The following is a 21,114-nucleotide window of genomic DNA, read 5'->3' on the forward strand; positions in this document are numbered from 1 at the left end:
AGTGTGCACTCCCTCTCTCTCTCTCAAATAAATAAATAAATAAATAAATAAATAAATAAATAAATCTTAAAAAAAAATCACCACAATTTTTTAACCACATGAAAAACAAAAAAGACAACTACAAGTGCTTCAATTTTGCCTCATTGAGACTTACAACCACTAGTCCGAATAACTTGTACTTCTCTCCTGCCTCCTCTACACTGCAGTCGTGCTGTTCCTACTCGCAAGGCCTGTGTGCTTGGCCACTGACTTTCCCACCCCCTCTGCCTCACCCCAACCCCAGAGAGGATATATCCTTTGGTTTAGGGCTGTTTCACTTGCCTGTGGCAACAAGCAGCTAACTGAAGAGCTGAAGAGGAGTCTGGATTCAGGCACAGTTGAGCAGCGCGAGACAGCCTCACACAAGGTCCTGGGGACCCTGGTCTCTGCTGCATCCTTCGGCTCCAGTCTTCTGTGTGTTGGCTCCATACTCAAGCTCCATGGCACAGCAAGACGGCAGCGGCTGCGCCAAGTCTAGCAGAGAGAGTGGTCTCTTTCCCCGAAGTCCCTACAATGGTCGTCACCGAATCCCATTGGCTCTGATCGGGTCTAATCGCTGAGCCCATATAAACATTCCTATCTGGGACGCCTGGGTGGCTCAGTGGTTAAGCATCTGCTTTTGGCTCAGGGCGTGATCCCGGGATAGAGTCCCATATCGGCTCCCTGCAGGGAGCCTGCTTCTCCCCCTGTCTGTGTCTCTGCCTCTCTCTCTGTGTCTCTCATGAATAAATAAAATCTTTAAAACAAAACAAAACAAAAAAAACCCCATTCCTATCTGCTCCTTGATTGCCCTTCTCTTCCATCCAAAAGTCTATGAATTGTTCACTTAATGATTAATGTCCCATTGCCTCTGTGTCTTGGTCAATTTCTGTATATTTAAAAAAATTATGAATCTTTACAACAAAATAATCAAAGTTATAAATAATACCTGAACAGGGTGGATACCAGTGGTTCAGGGTCATGAAGGCCTGGCCCTGGAGGCACTGCTTGGATTGAGGGCTAATGAGAGTGGTTCCCCACTATAGTCCAGAGGGCATCAGGGACCTTCTTCCCCCTCCATGCCCTGAAGGAGAACAAGGGCTGTTGCCTTCCTACACTTAAAGAGGGCATTGGGCTCTGCAGGTCAGATCTGATGGAAACAGTAAACACATGGTCTTGGATCAAACCAGTCATGGGGTAGAAGCAGACTCTTCTTTCAGTACTTTTCTCTCCTTTTACCCAATCTTTAGAATATGCTAAAGCCTTCAGCTTTACTTTTCAACCAGTCCCTGGTGATTCATTATAGGATTAACCAGACTAACATGCATATTCCACTGGTGTGAATTCTGTGGCTAGCACTGTGTTCTAGATTCCCTCATATTTGGTTTTGTGTCAGCAATATTGGACTATTGCTGGCACAGTATCAATGCCAGCAGTACAGGATCCCACGCCCATGTGGCTGCGTAGCTGCTGTCTCCCTCTACCCCACTCTTCTCAGCTCACCAGCATGCCTCCTCCTTCTCCCCACCTCTAACCACCTCTCCTCAGCCTACCCTGTCTCTGCCACACACCTCTCTAGGAGTGTAAAAAAGAGCCTTGCTTAGAGAGGTTCCCCAGCTATCCGTGACACAGGATAGCCTTTTCAGTTGAGGCCTTGGAGAGGTGTGCAGCCCAGGACCCTCCCTACCCCTCCATCCCATTTCCTCCTGTTGGCAGCACAGTGTGCAGATAGACATGCTGGGCTCCCCCATACCCACCGCTGTCCTGTTGCCTTAGCAACAAGACTGAGAAAGTTGGGTTTCTTGGTATCCAAGGTTACACCGTGCTCAGATGACTGCTGCATGCTACACGGCCAAACGGGTCTATAGTTGTTTCAATGAGAGGTTTTAATTGCATGAAGGTATATACAGGTGACACAGCAAATCTGGGTCCGATCACAAGATTCTCTTTCATTTGTGTAACTAGAACTCAGAGTTATAAGGAGAAACATTTGCAATCAGCAGAAAGAGCTCCTCTCTTTCTCCCCTCTAAGAAAAGTGGGTTCTTAAAGGCAGAGGTGAGAGCCGAGGAAAGAGTTAATAGAAAGAGAGGATGAACGTTATTATTTTTTACTCAGTCATGTGAATTTACAAAAGAAGAAGACTGTGCATCTTTGTACTTTACAGTTCAGAGCCCAGGGTGTTTTTTTGGGTGGTCCCACAGACTACCTCCCCCAAGACAGCTGAAGGTCAAGCTTGTAGTCAAGGAATATACACAGCTTACCCCAGATACTGGGACCTGAGCAGGGGCAGCAGGTCCTCAAGTGCGCTGTCCTTTGGTGCCTCAGCCCTGCTCTGCCTTCCTTGTTCTCTCCTGCCGTTGAGGAAGCTGCCCGGGGTCCTGCCTCTGCTCTGGCTGTGATCTCTCAGCCCAGTGTGGGTGCAGGCCCAGGGCACCTGACTCCTAGCTTGGCTCATGACAGACAGCCTCTAGTGGTTTCTAGAGTAGTTTCATCTCATGCAATCCTGAAAGAAATCCAAGGAGGAGGAAGTTACAGTATTATTGGGCACATGTTGCAAGTGAGCAGACAGGGACTTTGATCAACCCATTTGGTAGATTGGAGCCTCGGCTGGACCTGGTACTCGTGTCTTCCTCTCCCCATCTCTTATTTTTTTTTTTAAGATTTTATTTATTTATTCATGAGAGAGAGAGAGAGAGAGAGGCAGAGACACAGGCAGAGGGAGAAGCAGGCTCCATGCAGGGGGCCTGATGTGGGACTTGATCCCGGGACTCCAGGGTCACACTCTGGGCTGAAGGCAGGCGCTAAGCCGCTGAACCACCCAGGGATCCCCTCTCCCCATCTCTTAAACTCAAGACCTGGGAACATAGTCCTGCAGGAGGCAAATTTGCCATCCAGTTTTGTTTTGTTTTTGCCCTCCAGTTTTGAAGAGATTTTGCATACCCCTTTTTTTTTGCATTCTTTCAGAGAAATTGGAAGAAATTAAAACAATCCCAGCAGCTCTAGTCCTATAGGTCTCAATAAAAAGTTCAAGGGCAAGGCACCTGGCTGGCTCAGTCTGGAAAGCATGCGACTCTTGATCTTGGGGTTGCAATTTCTAGCTCCACATTGGATGATTACTTAAAGAAATAAAATCTTAAAAGAAAAAAAGTTCGTGGTCACAGTGACGATATTTCCCAAACTAAAAAACAGGATAGGAGCACCTGGATGGTTCAGTCAGTTGAGTGTCTGACTCTTGGGTTTGGCTTAGGTCATGATCTCGGGGTCGTGAGATCGAACCCCACGTTAGGCTCCACACTCAGCACAGAATCTGCTTGGTATTCTTTCCATCTTTCTCTCCCTTCTGAATCTCATCCTGCCCTCTCGCTCCCTCAAATAAATAAATAAATACAACCTTGAAAACAACAACAAGATGTGTGGTCTCACCAATGGTTCTTCATAACTTCTTGGTCTTATGAAAAGGAAAGCTCATCACATTTAAATGTCATTCAGCTATACATTTAACCCATTGCCAACATTGGAAAAAATAAAACGACTTGGATCAGGATTACCCCAGAAAGCCGGGGACAGCTGTGGCCGCCCTGAAGGTGCGGAGGTATGGAGCCATGCCCACTTATTTTAAAAAATTCATTCGTTTTTCCTTTCAGGAAGATTAAAATGATTTATAAACAATTTCTATTACTATTTTTGTGAACATTGAAAGCAAGTTTAATAGAGATTGATCACCTACCAGGCTTCTTCTAAGAAACTTGGCAGAATTAATATTTAAGAGGAACTTCAGCATTCTGACCCTTTATTATGTCCATTTTAAAAAATTCAGATTATGAATTAATAAAGTCAATAGTTCAAATGCGAAGAAAAAGATCTTCGATTAATGTCGATGCATTTTCCATTAAAGACTTTGAAAGGAAATTTTATCTTCATTTTCAAGTTTTTTTTTTTTTTTCCTGGTTTCGTTCCAAGGAAGTTTCAGAAGGATTTAATAAACATGTAGGTCAGGCAAATGTCTAGGATTTCTAAGAATGAGATTATAAATTCTCGGCCACCAGGACTCTCCTCTCACAAGAGAAGCTGGTAACACCAATGTGCCAAAGACTTTATTTAATGACAGATAGAAGTAGTGAAGTTTTCGTATTAATTTGACAAAGCTATACTCCAGAAACATGGAAACACAGCAGCCAAATAATTTCTAATAGGTTCTAAAATTAATAAAAACCTAATTGCAATATAGTTTTATTATGTTTTTATATTGCTTATAAAATTATAATTATACAATATGAAAACAGGCTTCTGTTATTTGAGTTTTTTTCTATTATGCTGCTCTTGGGACAACTTATCCTTAAACATATAACACTAAGCACCTATAAATTGCCTATTTTACAATGTCAACAAAATTAAGCTCCTTGTGTGTCTTTTTTTTAAGATTTTCATTTTTTATTTATATTTTTTAAAGATTTTATTTTTTTATTTATTCATGAGAGACACAGAGCGAGAGAGAGAGGCAGAGACACAGGCAGAGGGAGAAGCAGGCCCCATGCAGGGAGCCCGATGTGGGACTCGATCCTGGGTCTCCAGGATCAGGCCCCGAAGCTCCTTGTGTGTCTTAATCCGTAGTATTTTACAAGAAAACATCCTTCAGATTTAATAAGTGTTTTATGGATTTAAAAGGAGTGGAAATACATCAAGTCACATGATAGTTTTCTCAAAGCAGGATTTACATTCTCTGTGCAGGTGACTATAAAAATAACAACAACAAAACAACAACCAAAATGAAAACTCAGGACCATACATATGGAAACTAAAGCTCTTTAGTATTTGGCACCTTTAATACACATTTGTCCTTGTTTCATCTTAAAGATTGTAAATTATCCACCACATCTAGTGTCATTTGGGCCTCATGTCTGGAGGCTTTAGTTTTTCCCACTTTGGAGATGCTCTGGGTGAAATGTATTTACACGAATATTCAGAAACTAACAAAGTGCGCGTGGTCACTTGGGATCTATAAGGATAGTTTATAAGAATAGTTGCGTCTTCCCTGCCTCTGACTGGTGTTAACAGTTTCTGACCTTGAGCAGGTTGAGACACATAGTATTTTCTGGAATCCAGGTCTGAGGTAATTAAACCACTTGTGGGAGAAACCGCACACCTAAGAGAAACCTGGTACAAAATGTATCCAGGTTGAATCAGATTCCGAAACAGCCACCACATTCGCCCAGATTTGACTCTATGACACACACAACCAAGAGCAGTTAAAATGGGTCACAAACACAGCTTGCATTACAGAAGTGGCCAGATTTTGGGCACTGCACCAGGCCTTTCTTTTCCCTTTTTTTTCTCCTCCGCACTTTATCTTTGGCCGGGCCACACACCAGCACAATTGGACCTTTGTTCTGCTGTCCACCCACCAAAGTCAGCGGGGCTTCCTATTCTTGTGTTTTTCCTCCATCTGCACAAAACCAGCCCTCCTCCTACCGGCTAAATCAAGATTCATGCCGTGGGCAGCAGCTTTTGCTAGTAGAACTTGAACTTGAAGGATGAAACAGAAAACAGAACTGAGTTGCCTTTTGGGGGGTTAATTGCACTTAATCCCAGATGGGATGAATGGCTTGAACGCCACTGCCCTCCTTCTCTTCCTGTCCCCACACTCCTGCTCCCAGGGCTGTGAGGCTTGGTTCCTGACACACTGTCCTAATGCCAGCTTCTTAACAGAGACTTTGCACAGCACATTTGTTCCCTCCAATCTGAACTTCTGAGTTCAGTCAGTTATTTGTTCATGAGTTCAATACATTTACTGACTGTTTGCTATGGGCTAGGCATTGTGCCGAGGATGCAAACTCCGTTCATTCAACCAACCAATTATCAATATTGGTTGGGCTACTATTATGTGTTCCAGGTGCCGGTTACCCAGCAGGGAACAAAGCTGCCTTCATGGGACCTGTAATTTATAGGGAGGGTGGTGATGACAAATGAACAAATTATATTCATAAATTATATAAAACGTTAGAAGAGTGCCTGAAGAAAAATAAGGCTTGAAGAGAAATGGAGAGTGTTAGGAGGGCAACACAATTTAAAATTGGGTGGTTAGGGTTGATGACATCAGTTTGTGATGATGAAGACCAATAAAGATGGTGGGAAGTAAGGAACATGCCCTATAGGTATCTGGGCCAGAGCCCTGTAGGCAGAGGAATAGCCGTCCATGCAAAGGCCCTGAGGCACAAGAGTGTTTGGAAAGATTGGTGAGGAGTCAGTACGGTGGTTTGGACTGCGCTGGTGACGGGGAGAGTAGTGGGAGATGAGATCAGGAAATAAGGGCTAGAAGCAGATCATGTAGGCATTACAGGATGTGAGAACTTTCACTTCAGCTCTGAGTGAAATGGGGGGCCATTTGAGGGTTTTAGGGCAGAGGTGTGACATAATCTGCTATGGTAACACAGATTCATTGGGGGTCGGGGGTGGGGGAGGCAGAAGCAGGAAGATCTGCTGAGGCCCCTGCAGTAGGAGTGAGAGATGTGGCGGAGCAGGGGGGGGCTGGCCGGGGTGAGGAACAACGCAGGTCTAGATGTATTTTGAAGATGGAACTGACAGGATGTGCTACGGATTGGATATGGGATGTGGAGAAAAGCAAAGGAGGTATGACCAAGGTCTTAGGCCTAAATCGGGGGCAATTGGAACGAGATACAATACCTGTCCTCAGAGAGCTCAGCGTGAGCAGGGCCCTCCTGCGAGGGCACACCGGCTGTTGGCTGTTGGGCCCCCGCCTTGTCCTGCGGGAAGTCCTGCAGGACAGCTCGGAGGAGGAGGCGCCGGGCTCAGCGGAGGCGGCAGGGGCATGAGGTGAGGGAGGAGCCGCGCTCTGCTAGGCTTGCTGGGCGCTGACGATGTTCCAGACTCAGAACCCAAGAAGGGGCATGGTGCTCCGGGCACGCTGGCTGGGCAGGCGGGAGGGGACCACCAGTGACAGGCTCAGTGCTGCTGGAGCAGCGCCACAACCGTCCCGATGGATCACAGCTGTGGCCAGTGACACCTAAGCTTCTATGGGCTGGGGTTTGCAGCAGACTGTGCTGCTCTCCTAAAGCGGGAAACTGTCCTGCCTGCTCTGAGGGCTTCTTGGAACACAGACGTGGATCACAGCAAGCCGCTTGTGCCTCTCAGGTGGTGAACCCACATGCTGAGCAAGGAGGGTGAAGTGGGGAGGTAGAAAGAGCAGTCTTGGTGAGGGTGAACCACTGCTTCCGCTCTGATGGCCTGCTTCTAGACTTGAAGTCATGAAATGTCTTTGCTTGTGGAAATCTCTGCTAGTTGGATGCTCTGTAAGTGCCCAAAGCATTCCTAAGCAATGGCGCCAGAGCTTTGCAGACCTTGAGAGTTGCTCTAACCCCTGGGTGGTAGGGAACCTGCTGAAGGATATATGAGGAGTGATGTGATCTGATTTTTATTTTAGAAAAATTGCTCTGGTGGCAGCATGGAGCCAGACTGGAGATCGGAGGGAGACAGGCTAGAATGCAAAAGAAGTAATGGCCAGAGGGGTGGAGGGCCCTGTGCGCCAAAAGCTGGAAGACTCTTAGCCTTGGGCACCTCTTCCATGACTTCTCCAAGTATTGTCTCTGCTTGTGGGAGAAGCAGGTGAAGGGGCAAGAAGAAATTCTAATCATTGCCTTTTCTTTCCGTAGAGGTTTCTAGGCCACACAACAAATTACCACAAATGCAGTGGCTTACAACCACACCTGTTTATTATTTCAGGTCTCTGAGGGATCAGAAGTGTAGGTTCACATGGACTCCCTGCTCAGCACCTCACCAGACTGAAGTCAAGACATCAATTGCCCTGTGGTCATGGTGAGAGCCCAGGGGCCTTCTTTGAGGTCATTCAGTGAGTTGGCAGGATTTAGTTCTAGGGGTTGTAGGACTGAGGTTTCTGCTTTTTTTGCTGGCCACCAGCCCAGGAGGCTCTCAGCTCGACCTCCCTCATGTCCTTGTCACATGCCCCCATAAGCAGTTCTCAACATGGTGATTGGTTTCCCTCTTGGAGGCCAGCGAGACAAATCTTTCCTACCAGTCCCACTAAGATGGAACTCTGTATCTGCACTAGGAATCACGGGCCTGACTGTCCCATCATATTCCCAAGTCCTACTCATATAAGAGAAGGGGGTTGGACAGGGCACATATACCAAGGGGTGGGAATCCTGGGGGCCATGGGCCCCTCTACCCATTATCCTCCTTCCCTCTCCTTTCCCCCTGCTCTCTGCACTCATGTGGGACCTAATCTCTATGTACCTCCTACCTCTAGAAAAATGTAAGTCCTATTCTGGCACAGGAAGTTTCTTGTCAAAAGGGAATTTGAAGTGAATCAAAGGAACTGGAATAGAACCGAACATCCTTCTTCGGCTAATATGAAGTCCACCAGATTTGTTTACTGAACTATAGTATTCCTTGTGTTCTAGGTCTTACTGTTAAATGTTTTATATACATGATGTTATTTAATTCCCTCAATATCTGTTTCAGAGGAGCATTGGTGACCCATTTTACAGAGGAGGAATTTGAGACTCAAAACAGACTCACTCAGGCTCACAAGACTAGCAAGCAGGGAAGGCAAGTCTTTTCAAAGGCCTGCTCTTCACCATATTACCTCTGGCTTCCACCTCACCAGGGTGTGTGTGGTGGGATGGGGGTGAGAAACAGCAGAGGCACACTCAGAATGACATTTCTCCATTGCATTAAATAGAAAACTGCACCGTTTTCCCAAATTCTACACATCTGGTGCCTCAGATGGGTCCCTTTGGCTTCTTTCTTTGTGACTGATGGTGTCTGGCATTTTCAAATCCGCCTTTAGGCCTCTTCATCAGAAACAACTTTGAATAAAAAAGAATTTTAAGCCTCAAAAATCAGAAGGAAGACATCTCAGCCTTCTTCCTGCTCATAAAAGGATTTTGGCCTCTACCAGTAATTATCAAGATGTTGAGACCTTTATACTTTCCTAATCAAGTATGAGGTCTATAAAAGTATCAAGTTTACTACCCAGGAACTTTATGATTGTGTTTCACAGACTGGGTATCAGGAAAAGTTAACCACTGATTGAGCTGGAATATTCCATGCAGCAGTACAGTGCATCTGTCTATATGGAAGCCAAAAACAGGGGGTGATAGTATGGAGACATGTTCAACTCTAGGACTTAAACGTTAGTTTATGACTTAAAAGGAATTGCGTTTGTCTTCTAGAACAGCAGAGTAGCTTTCAACCTTTGAGTCAAACCCAAAAGGCATGTAAGAAATGTCTCATTGGCGCAAAAAGGTGATTGCCTATTACTGCAGATCTCACGGAGGTTCTAAAAAACTAATAAACTGTGGACTCAACTCATTGGAGTTGACAGTACCTCCCAATTTCTACTCCGGACACTGAGCCAGTCTCTCTAAGGAAAGGAGAGCCATCTTTTTGGTCATCTTAAGGAAAGAGCCATGGTGGCACTTGGGGAGGTCCTGGGACACAGCATTAACATCTAACCAAAACATGGGTATATGACCAGAGACACTTCCAAACCCCAAGAAAGAATTAGGACATGGCCATGCTCACAAAATGCCCTGCAAGTGAAATCTTCCCTTGGCTGTTCTATGATCAAACTGCCTTCCATGTAGACCTGGTGAACATAATGCACATCCCTTCCACTTCCCCCAAGATAGTGAAAGTAGAGGGTAGAGTTGGGGTAACTGGGTGATTTGATGAGCACTGGATGTTATACGCAATTGATGAATACTACATTTGACACTAACAATGTATTCTATGTTGGCTAATTGAGTTTAAATTTTAAAAAGATAATGAAAGTAGAATTTTGACTTCAGTTCTAACTTGCTATATAGCTTCTTCTCTTCTTCGCTGGGCTTGTCACTTTTCAGTGCGTTTCTAATGGGAAGGGCAGGGGAGACACCTATACTGGGTTTTGCCTTACATGTGAAGCAGCATGGATTTATGGGATTAGGTGGCAGCGACTCATGTTTGCCCTTTACTAAAACAAGTATTTAGCTGACTTCTTATTTAGTTATACAGTAAGTTGGAAATCCTGTTTACTACAGTATATTATGTTTTTTGTTAATACATTAGATTAAGTCTAATCTGTTATTTTATGATAAATGTTAATTTATTTTTAACCAAGAAGCAATACATTGTATTTTTAGTTAAAAAAAAAAGACACAAAAATAGACACATAGATCAATGGAACAGAAAACCCAGAAATAAACCCACAATTATATGGTCAATTAATCTTCAGCAAAGGCAAAAATAATATACAATGGGAAAAAGAGTCTCTTCAACAAGTAGTGTTGGGAAAACTGGGCAGCAACATGCAAAAGAATGTAACTGGACCACTTTTTTATACCATGTACAAAAATAAATTCAAAATGAATTGAAGACCTAAATGTGAGACCTAAAAGTACAAAACCCTAGAAGAGAACACAGGCAATCATTTCTCTGACATCAGCCATAACATTTTCCTAGATACATCTCCTGAGGCAAGGGAAATAAAAGCAAAAACAAACTGTTGGGACTTCATCAAGATAAAAAGCTTCTGCACAGTAAAGGAAACAATCAACAAAACTAAAAGACAACCTACAGAATGGGAGAAGAAATTGGCAAATGACATATCTGATAAGGAGTTGGTATCCAAAATCTATAAAGATTTTATCAAACTCAACATCCCCAAACCAAATAATCCAATTAAGAAAATAGGTGGAAGACAGGAACAGACATTCCTCCAAAGAAGACATCCAGATGGCCAACAGACACATGAAAAGATGCTCAATATCACTCATCATCAGGGAAATGCAAATCAAAACCACTTGGAGATATCACCTCACACCTGTCAAAATTGCTAATATCAAAAATAGAAGAAACAAGCGTTGATAAGGATGTGGAGAAGAAAGAACCCTCGTGCACTCTTGGTGGGAATGCAAACTGGTGCAGCCACTCTGGAAAACAGTATGGAGTTTCCTCAAAAAGTTAAAAATAGAGCTACCCTATGATCCAGCAACCACACTACTGGCTATTTACTCCAAAAATACAAAAACACTAATTCAAAAGGACATATGCACCCTTGTCTTAATAGCAGCATTATTTACAATAGCTGAATTATGGAAGCAGCCCAAGTGTCCATCAACTGATGAATGGATAAAGATGTGGTATATACAAATACAATGGAATATTACTCAGCCATAAAAAGGAATGAAATCTTGCCATTTGCAAGGACATGGATGGAGCTGGAGAGTATTATGCTAAGGGAAAGAAATCAATCAGAGAAAGACAAATACCATACAATTTCACTCAGAAATGGAATTTAAGAAAGAAAACAAACAAGCAAAGGGAAAAAAAGAGAGAGAGAATGAAAACCAAGAAGCAGACTCTTAACTGTAGAGAACAAATTGATGATTACCAGGCAGACAGGAGATGCATGGGGGATGGGGAAAATAGGACGGGGATGAATGAGTACACTTATCATGATGAGCACTGAGAAACATATAGAATTGTTGAATCACTATATTGTATACCTGACACTAAGATTAAACCCTATGTTAACAATACTGTAATTAAAATTAAAAACAATATAAACTTATTAAGACACTTATATCTTTAAAAAAGTCAGAAAGAAGAGACTGTGTGTGGATTCAACCCAAGGCAGAGCTTCTAGCTTTTAGGACTTGCATAAATTTTGTCTAGAAATTAATGGAGTGGGAATAGAAATGCTGACCTACCCCAAACAAAGCACACACCTTCCCTGGGCCAGTCGCCCAGAACTTTGCATGGCCCAGTGATGCCTGGGCATTGCTTCTTCAGGATTTAGCTCTTGATTTGTTGCTGCCAGCATTCTGAGCAAGGCTTACAAAGGAGGAGGAAGCTATTGGCACAAAATGGCCACATTGCTTTGTTTTAGAAGCTTTGTCTACACACGTGGGCTGAGAAAGCACCACAGAAAGCCTGGGAACGTGTAATGGAAGCAACTTAGCATAGTGGTAAAGACCATGGGCACTGGCCCAAGTCCTGGGTTTAAACATCTGCTTTGCCATTTGATAGTTGTTTGACCTAAGGAACTTTTAAAAAGTGATACAACTATTTCATTCACTGTTACATGACTATAATTTAAATATAAGCCTGCTGGTCCTCTAATGTGGGTACCCTGGGAACAACACCTCCACTGCATATTTTAAAGTAGCGGACCTGTTAGCTCAAAATCTTGGTAAGCATTTTACCTGCGTGATGTCGGGTATGTTCTCGGAACGTTTGATGGGCAGGCAGATTTTGTAATAGCCTGCCCTGCCTAACCCGGAGACCGGGATTTCTGCTGGTTCGCTGCTCTTGTTGTTGTTTTGGAAGCCTGAATGGAGGCTCTTTGTACCCATGGCCTTGTGACCTGGAAGGGACAAAGACCAAAGGACTGTCCACCCTGGCAAAGGGGGACAGAGTGCTTTCAGCTTTGGGGCATAGCAGCTATTCCCTTCCGGCTCTTTGATTCCATCCCGTATCGTATTCATCCTTGTTTGCATCCTGTCTCTTTCAAACTCTGCCACAGAATGACACCATCTGAAAACAAAAGTATCTTTCCCTAGATCTCCTGAAAAGAAAAAGAAAGAAGAAAGAAGAAAGAAAGAAAGAAAGAAAGAAAGAAAGAAAGAAAGAAAGAAAGAAAGGAAAGAAAGAAAAGAAAAGAAAAGAAAGAAAGAAAGAAAGTCCTATGGCAACTAAATGAAAACCAGGGCAATGTCAGTATTCTTGGGCCTCCAGATATTATAAACTATGGGCAACTATAACTGCAAAAGAAATCACAGATCACTCCTCCTCTGACGGCCCGGGTCAGGTCCTCCTGCAGGGTCAACCCTATGGCTGGCCAGCCCCACCTGCCAGCCCCTCTCTGCATGTACCATTCTGAAGCCTGGGTTTCTCTGCATTTTTATCTTCTTCTCTTTGGAGTCTGCTGTTCACATGCAGGGGTTACTATGGTAATAGAAAAACCCTGTTGTGTTAGAAATTTTGGAGAAATACAATTTAGGCAGAAGCATAAAATGGATGTGTTTATCTTTTCATGGAGATGGCAGCCCAGATTCTGAGTTTCCAGGGGAGCTGGAACAATTCAGGTCTGAGCACAACTGTCCAAATGCCCTGAAGTGGGTCATCGCCTGACCAGTGGACTGGAATGAACTGCTAGGCCTGGGTAAAGCAGGGAGGGTCTGGACTAGGGGGCAGAGGACCACACCCATGGCCCAAGAAGCTGTCAGACTCAGTGTGTGCTCATCACCTCTGCCCCTGAAAAATCTTGTGAATGAATAAATGAACATGGGGCCTGTTTTCTCTTCATCCCCCAGGTTTCTCCTCCTCTCAAAAGTTGTGTCAGGGGAGCGGTCTGGACTAAACTCCAGAGAGCAAGGCCTAGAGCTTATTTAGGTTTTGCCCCCTCCTCCCCTGCTCCCCATCTGGCCCCAATTCCAGGCTCAGGGAACACTCAGTAATTGAGTGACTTAACCCATCGTACTGAAGATGGGAGGGACAGATTTCATCAGCAGTGTGAAGGAATAAAGTAAGTGGACAGCCCCTCTGCAGAGAGCTCCCTGAGCAGAGTTCGTTGGACAGAGGAGCTGTGCGTTATCATGTGAGTCTTAAGACATCTCTCTATAGGGTTGGAGAGATGCCTTCTCCCTCCCCCCAGACAGCCCAGGCTGTTCTCGGTGACTCTATTAATGCACAACATTTCTATGTCTCATCATGTGACTCCCTGGCATATTAGCCCTACCCCTTCCATTGTTTTAAAAGCTAATTATCTTTTCCTCTGCTTCATAGCATAAATCACAGGGAGGTGACTTAGCTGTTCACACTAGCATTTTATCGAAATCACAGTCTCATAGAGTGTAAGCACTGCCATGGATCTCAAAGATCCTCTGGAACTGGGAAGGATTCACAATCCTTTTTCCTCCCAACACTCTAAAGGGATGAAACATACTTCTGTCAGTAGGAGGAGACCTTCTAAAGCAGTGATCTCAACCCCAGGGGTGGGATGTAGGGTCGCATTTGGAATCACAAGAGGTTGGGTTGCGGGGGTTAACTGTCAGGTTTGCTTTCTGTCATCTAGAAGGCAGAGCTCTGGGGAAAGGCAACCCAGGACAGATACATTTTGAGAAAGGTGATCAAGAACAGCCCGAATCATACAGCTGGAAGTAGTCCTTGAACCCCTTAGGGTTCTGACACCCCTTTGTCTACACTGAAAATCACTGACCAAATTCATACCTAATCATTTAGACGTGGGAAGCCAGGGAGACCCAATGAAGTGAAACAGCCAGAAATACACAGAAAAAGACAATGCTACATGTCAAACTCAGGTCCCGGACTCCCAGTGCAAGTTGGGATGCATCACCATACATAGCTGCCGAAGAAGGATTATGCTTTCTGAAGGAGAGGAATAAAGGTACCAATCTGTTCAATCATTAAAATGTGGATGAAGAAGGAGCCCAGGGATTTCTCCGAAAGAGGTGGGAAAGGCAGGGGAACTGGGCATCAGCTAGAAGCACAGAAGGTAGAGGCCTGCTGTGTGAGGGGGAGGCTGCTCTCCAGGATCTGCAGGCTGGGGAGTAGAGGGTTGCAGGGGTGCTGGAGTCGGCTCTGGCTCTGACGCCTCTCTAGCTCCCTATTTGGTGACATCATGTGGTCACGTACCAGTACTGCCACTTACCAGCTAAGTGACTGGCAAGCTGCCTAATCTCTCTGTGCTTCGATTTCCTCTTTTGTAAAAATGAAGATAGTAATGAAAAGTCCTCACCTGCCAGGTTACTGTGAGGATCAAGCAAGTTAATAAGTGTAAAGTATTTAGAGTAGGGTGTGAAGTAGAAAGTGATCCACTGTATTAACAACGAGTGTATTACCCTGGCAGGGTTTTAAGGGTGCCCAGAAAGTCAAACAAAGAATGTCAGAGTTGTTATCAAATGTGAGGAGTTACTATGGAGAAAACGCATCGAAGTAAATGGGGGGTTAATCTGACCCCCGGAATCTGTCTTGGGCAGATCAGCGAAGGGGGATTTGAGTGGTGAGGCCTGTGATGCGCCTGTCAAGCCTGGTGCCAGCTACGTTTCATTCTTTTTCTCCAAGTCCTCCCTGCTCTTAGCCTTCCTCCCACCTCCCAGGTGTCTGCCTGCATCCCACTCTCTGGCCCTGAGCACAAAGGGGCTCGCAGCACCTGGGGCTCGCTCCCCCACGCAGGGAGACTTGTATTTGCAACTTTCTGAGAGTTGCCATCGAACCTTCCCTGTGCTCGGATCCCTGTCGCCTACTAGGTGACAAATTGCTACATTGATGAACAAATTCTAGACATTGAAAGGAAACTGCTCTTTGAGTGCCGGAGTTGCCTTCATGCCCATTACAGGCAATGGTCACAAATTGTTAAATCAGTATTTTAGAGAAACATGTGGTTTTGATAAAAGGAAAACAAATTGCTCATCAGGAGGGATTCCTAATCACAGCAGATCAAGCTCTTGCTTTCCCAGGGTGACCTTCCCCACTCTCAGTTTCCCCTACCTTTATGTCCCAAAGACGCCTACAATGCCATCTGTCCCAAACCAATAAAACCAGCTTATCTTCAAAACCCAAAACCAGCTTTTCGTTCCTTTTTGCAGGTGTTGGCTGCCCCCATAATCACCCAGGCCTGAAATGAGTCATTCATTCATTCTTTTTTTTTTTTTTTAATTTTACTTATTTGTGAGAGAGAGGGAGAGAGAGCAAGCAAACAAGGATGGGGGGAGGGGCAAAGAGAGGGAGAAACAGACTCCTTGCTGAACAGGGAGTTTGATGCAGGGCTTGATCCCAGGATGAAATGGGTCATTCATTCTTGATCCCTTCCTCTTTCTTAACCCCTTGCCACTATTCAATCAAGTCCGCTAAATTTGGGGTGACCAAGTACTATGGTCTGAATGTCTGTGTCATCCCCAAATTCATATGTTGAAGTCCCAATCTGCAATGTGATGGTATTTGGAGGTGGGGTCTTTGGGAGGTGCTTAGGCCCTGAGAGTAGAACCCTCATGCATGGAACTCATGTTCTTATCAAAGAGACCCCAGAAGAGAGCTCCCTAGCCCTGTGGGCCATGTGAGGACACAATGAGAAGAAGGTGAGCTGGAGGAGGGCCTTCACCTGAGCATACTGGCACCCCTGTCTTGGGCTTTCAGTTTTCAAACTGTGAGAAATTTCTGTTGTTTATAAGTCATCCAGACTGTGGTATTTTTGTTAGAGCAGCCTGAATGGACTAAGACACCACTGTCCCAGTTTTCCTGGGACTGAGGAATTTCCCAGGATGTGAAACTTTCAGTGCAAACATTAGGAAAGTGTCATGGACATAATATTCTAGGCAAAATTCTGGGAAGAATGTGACCCTTAAACATTTGTATAGCAGTCAGTGTTGTGCGGCATCCATATGTCTCAGAATCTGGGGGCTCTTGTCAGCTTCTACGGCCAGTCTCTGCCCCTGAACCCATGAGCTACACCTCCCACCCCCGCCCAGCCTCTGAAATCTCTGCCCACCTACAGGTAGACCAGAAGTGCCAGGAAACTCAGAGCCTTAGAAGCAGCTCACAGTGGGGCATCTGGGTGGCTCAGTGGTAGAGCATCTGCCTTTGGCTCAGATCATGATCCCAAGGTCCTGAGCTCTAGTCCCATGTTGGGCTCCCCATAGGGAGCCTGCTTCTCCCTCTATGTCTCTGCCTCTCTCTCTGTCTCTCATGAATAAATAAACAAAATCTTAAAAAAAAAAAAAAAAAAAAGCAGTTCGCAGGAGGGATGTACAAATACCAACTCTCTTCCTTTGGGAGGGAGAATTTGGAGATGTGTTATTTTACACCGTCTCTCAGTCTCTCCACACATCTAAGCAGGCGATTAGCTGCTTGCCCTTCTCCCTGTCCTTCTCAAATAACTTACTCATGGTTGAATCCTTGCCCCCAGTCTGCTTCTGGGAAAACCCCAACTAAAACAGTCACCTTAGGAGGAGCCCTAGGCCTCAGATTGGAGTTTGTCAATCAGCGCTCTTCAACAGAACCTCCTGTGATGCTGGGAATGTTCTATATCTGTGCTGTCCATATTGAGGGTCACTGGCCATTGGGTGGCTATGAAGCATGTGAAATGTAGGTTAGTGTGACCGATAGGCTGAATTTTACATTTTATGCAATTTTAACTAATTTATACTTAAATAGTCACATATGGTTTGTGACTATCGTATCAGACCACATGTGTTAGGGGACAATCCTATCTTTCTCTTCAGAGGATTAAAAAGTGTTTTGATTTGTCGGAGGTGGATAAGGTGTAGGGGTGGGGGAGGAGTAGGGTGAAAACCTGGCTTTTGACAATTCCCCTTGCACCTGGGTCTCTGGAAGAAAGCTGTGGAGTTGAAGGATCATGATTCACTGGTGCCATCTGTAAAAGAATCCCACTAGCAGGCCCCACAAATCATAGACTTACCTGCACTAATTATAAGGCTGACACCACTCAGGATGCTCTTTGGTGTAATTAGTTCGAATAAAATCATTCTAACGTTCTCTTGGTAAAGTTCTTCCAGCTACATCCAAACTACTGTAGTACCTCTTGTTCTTTCACCCCAGGTCCTTCTAGACACTTTCCCATGACCTTGAGTTTCTTAGGTTGCCATGAGAGGTTAAGAGTGATCTCTTTGCAGGAACATTGAACACATCTTCCTAGGAGAGGATGTTTGCTAATAACCATGTGTAGTGCTGAAAAAAAAAAAAAAAAACCCTCAAAATCTCTTCTAAAGTTCAGGCTGTTTACACAAACTGGGGGCCCTTGTAATTATGCAGAGTTTTGTGTGGGGACCAGTTGCTTTTCTTGCTGATGTTGAGACAAAGGATGCAGTATGGTGACAGCTAAGTGCTTGGGCTTTGGTTCACCAGGACCTGGAGTGGACACCTGACTCTTGCTCTATGTGATTGTGAGACTTGGTTATTTAATCTTGCCCCATCTGTAAAATGGGCATGATGATGGTACCTAGTACCTGCCCCACAGCAGTGGTGTGAAGAGCAGATGAAGCAATGGAGGGAGAGGTCAGCACCTTGCCTGGCACTTAGAAGGCACTCAGTAATTATTCTCAACTTCACCACTGTCATCAGACAGATCCAGATTCCAATCCCAGCTAGTCCAACCATAGCCAAGTTGCTTAACCTCTATGTCTCAGTTTCTACATTTTTAAAGTAGGGATAATATCTAGTTTGAAGGATTGCATGGAATAAAGATACTTTGTAGGCAGTACTTGGATGCAAAAGGTACTAATTATATAATTATTATTCCATATTCTACTTTTTTTCCCCTGTAGTGATAGGCACATGGTGGAAATGTAGTGAATATTTTCTGACTTGATTATTCCCCCTGCTGAAAAATACCAGGCCTCTTTGAAATTACGTTAGTGAACTCTGAAATTTGAATAGTGTTATGTACTTTATTAAGATATGTCAGAGATATTCCTTCATTTGGCTTCTTGCTTTTTCTGACTGTAATCAGGGATACATTTTGTATTATACATGGTAATTTCAGTCATATTTTTGTGAGGAGTCTGGGTTAGGAATAAACCAACATTATCTGAGCACTTTATGTCTAGCATTGGGTCCAGATTTTCCTACATAATTTCATTTTGTCTTCATAGTAATCCTTTGTTATTTCTCTAAGGGAATAATATCACACCCATTTCACAGATAGGGAAGCTGAGGCAAAGGTTAGCTAAATGGGTACAAGATCACAGAAGGCAAAGCTAAGTTTTCAAAGCCAGGCTATCTCCCTCTAGAGCCTCGGCCCTTTGGTAGTCTGCTATCTCCACACAATGTGGGCTTTTTCTCTTTCTCAAGAAGCTCGATTCTGGCACAATCTTGTTAAAATGAGTGTGGCCATGTCTACCTCATATCTTCTCTGAGTGCCTCTGCTCTCTCTTTCCTGTCCTTGAACCTCTAGACCCCAGCAAGACCTCTAGAACCTCTAGACCTCCCATCAAGGTCAGGTGGACAGCGGCTGTCCCCACTTGTCACTCCATGGGGATAGCCCCTATGCTTGCTTCTCTGCAGTTAAGGAGCTCAATGAAACATATAGTGTGATGATGGAGTTCCAGTTGCTTTAGCTAACATCTTAGTAACTTGGTTTCTGGCTCTTGTTCTACCCCTGGCCTTTGCCATTCTGATGGAGACCAGGTAGTGCAGACTGGTAGGGAAATGGGAATGCAGTGTGTGCTGGTACACATGCTGCAGGGAGTCAGAAGCAAGTTTGCTGGTTGGGTCTAGTCCTTTTCTCTCCTGCTCTGTTTCTCTGTCTGCTGTTTGTGTGTCTATCTCTCTCTGTCTCTCTCCCCAACAAACTTGATGGCTATTATTTCACAAACACAGATGGGTTGCAAAACCTTTCTTTTTTTTTTTTTTTTTTTTAAAACCTTTCATTTTTTAAAAAACAAGATGGCCTCTCATTTCCAAGCTTGCTGTGGTCGGTGGAATAATAACCATATATGGGCCAGATCCCGGCTGCATGTCACATAATTCACATTCTTGGCTTCCTGAGTCACTGTCATTATCTAACCTTTCCAGAGAGCCGGCAGTATGTGGGCGTAGATGGAGAGGAAATCAGATAAGCCCCATCTGTGTGCACATCTGCTTAGGGACCTCTTTACCTGTTTCTGGAGAAAGAGTTTCACATTTACAATAACGTGACTGAAAAACTTGCCTGCCTTTCTACATCCCTCACTGGAGTCAGTGGACATTTCTGGACCAGAAGACATGGCTGCCATGACAGGCTGAATCAGAAGGCAGAAAACATCTCTTTAAATCTAAGACCTAACAATGGAGGGAAACATCAGAGGTTCAACATAGAGAAAAATTGTAAAATTGTGCCACAGTGAAAATTGTTCTTCAAATCCAGTCTTCATTCCAAACCTGTTCCTCTTCCCTTTAATCTCAACTGTTGAGACAGATTCTTCTTCTGTCCAAAATCCAGCCCTCTTCAAATGGGAAGCACCTTTGGAAACTTTCTCTTGGGAACTTATCCCTAAGTGGTGGAAGACTTTCATGCCCCTCTCTCCATCTGCCCATATGCCTCCTCCATCCATCTTTGTGCCCTGGTTTGTGTAGAAAGCCTTAGTAAGAAACAATCCTGTGAGAGTCTTCCAGGGGTGTGCAATGAGATGGGGGTGGGTAGTTCATTCTACCGCAGTGGTAACTGTCTGAGGCTTAGTATTGGGACACCCACGTTCTCCTGAGGAACTGGCTTCTATCCTAGGGACTCTGTAAAATAACTCTGGGGTCATGCACTTGAAGGCTCATGGGGCAATACAGGTGACATGAGGAGCTTGGGCTGGATGGGCTTCCTGTAAACTGAGAGCTCGTGAATGCTTCAGAGGGGACAGCTACACCAGTTAGCTCTAGCTGATGCTGCCAGCTGGGAAGGCAGGCCCCATATTGCTATATTCTCTGATTCTTTTTAAAAAGGGAAGCTAGAAATACTTTCAAACAATATGAAATATCTCATTTTTTTAAGGTTGGCAACCAACCAACTGAAAAATAAACAGTATCAGAAAAGCCCAAACAGAACTTATTAATGGGCTACATTTGGCCTACAAGCCACCATTGGCAACTTCTGGCATTGACTACTAAACCCACATTTATGGTCTACTCTTAGAAAGCCCAGAGGATGTCATGATGTGCATTGTTCTACTCCATAGTATTTCAGTCTTCATCTTAGATATCTTGTTTTTGTTTTCTCCAACCTCATCCCTTGATAATATTGAATATTATCTTATTAAATAGCATGTGCCAATGAAGAGAGCTTTTTGGAATCAGTAAGTGAGGTAGCCCATTATTTAACTACAGCATACCTTTCTTCCCTGTTTTTCCAGCCTGCCCATTTGGACTAGTCTGCAGATGAGCACTGACCAGTATAGGACAATCATGGTAATTCCATTCCTCTTGCCAACGATTGGGTTAGGCATCACCATGTGACAGAGCTCTGGCCAATGAGATGTAAGATAAAATGGGGAGGGGGGTGCACTCTGTAAAAGCTCTTCTTGGTGAAAAATCTCCTGAGCCTTGATGGCATTGTCAGTCCCAGGGCTAAG

This window comes from Canis lupus, chromosome 13, assembly GCF_011100685.1.
Source record: "Canis lupus familiaris isolate Mischka breed German Shepherd chromosome 13, alternate assembly UU_Cfam_GSD_1.0, whole genome shotgun sequence".
Taxonomy (NCBI): Eukaryota; Metazoa; Chordata; class Mammalia; order Carnivora; family Canidae; genus Canis; species Canis lupus.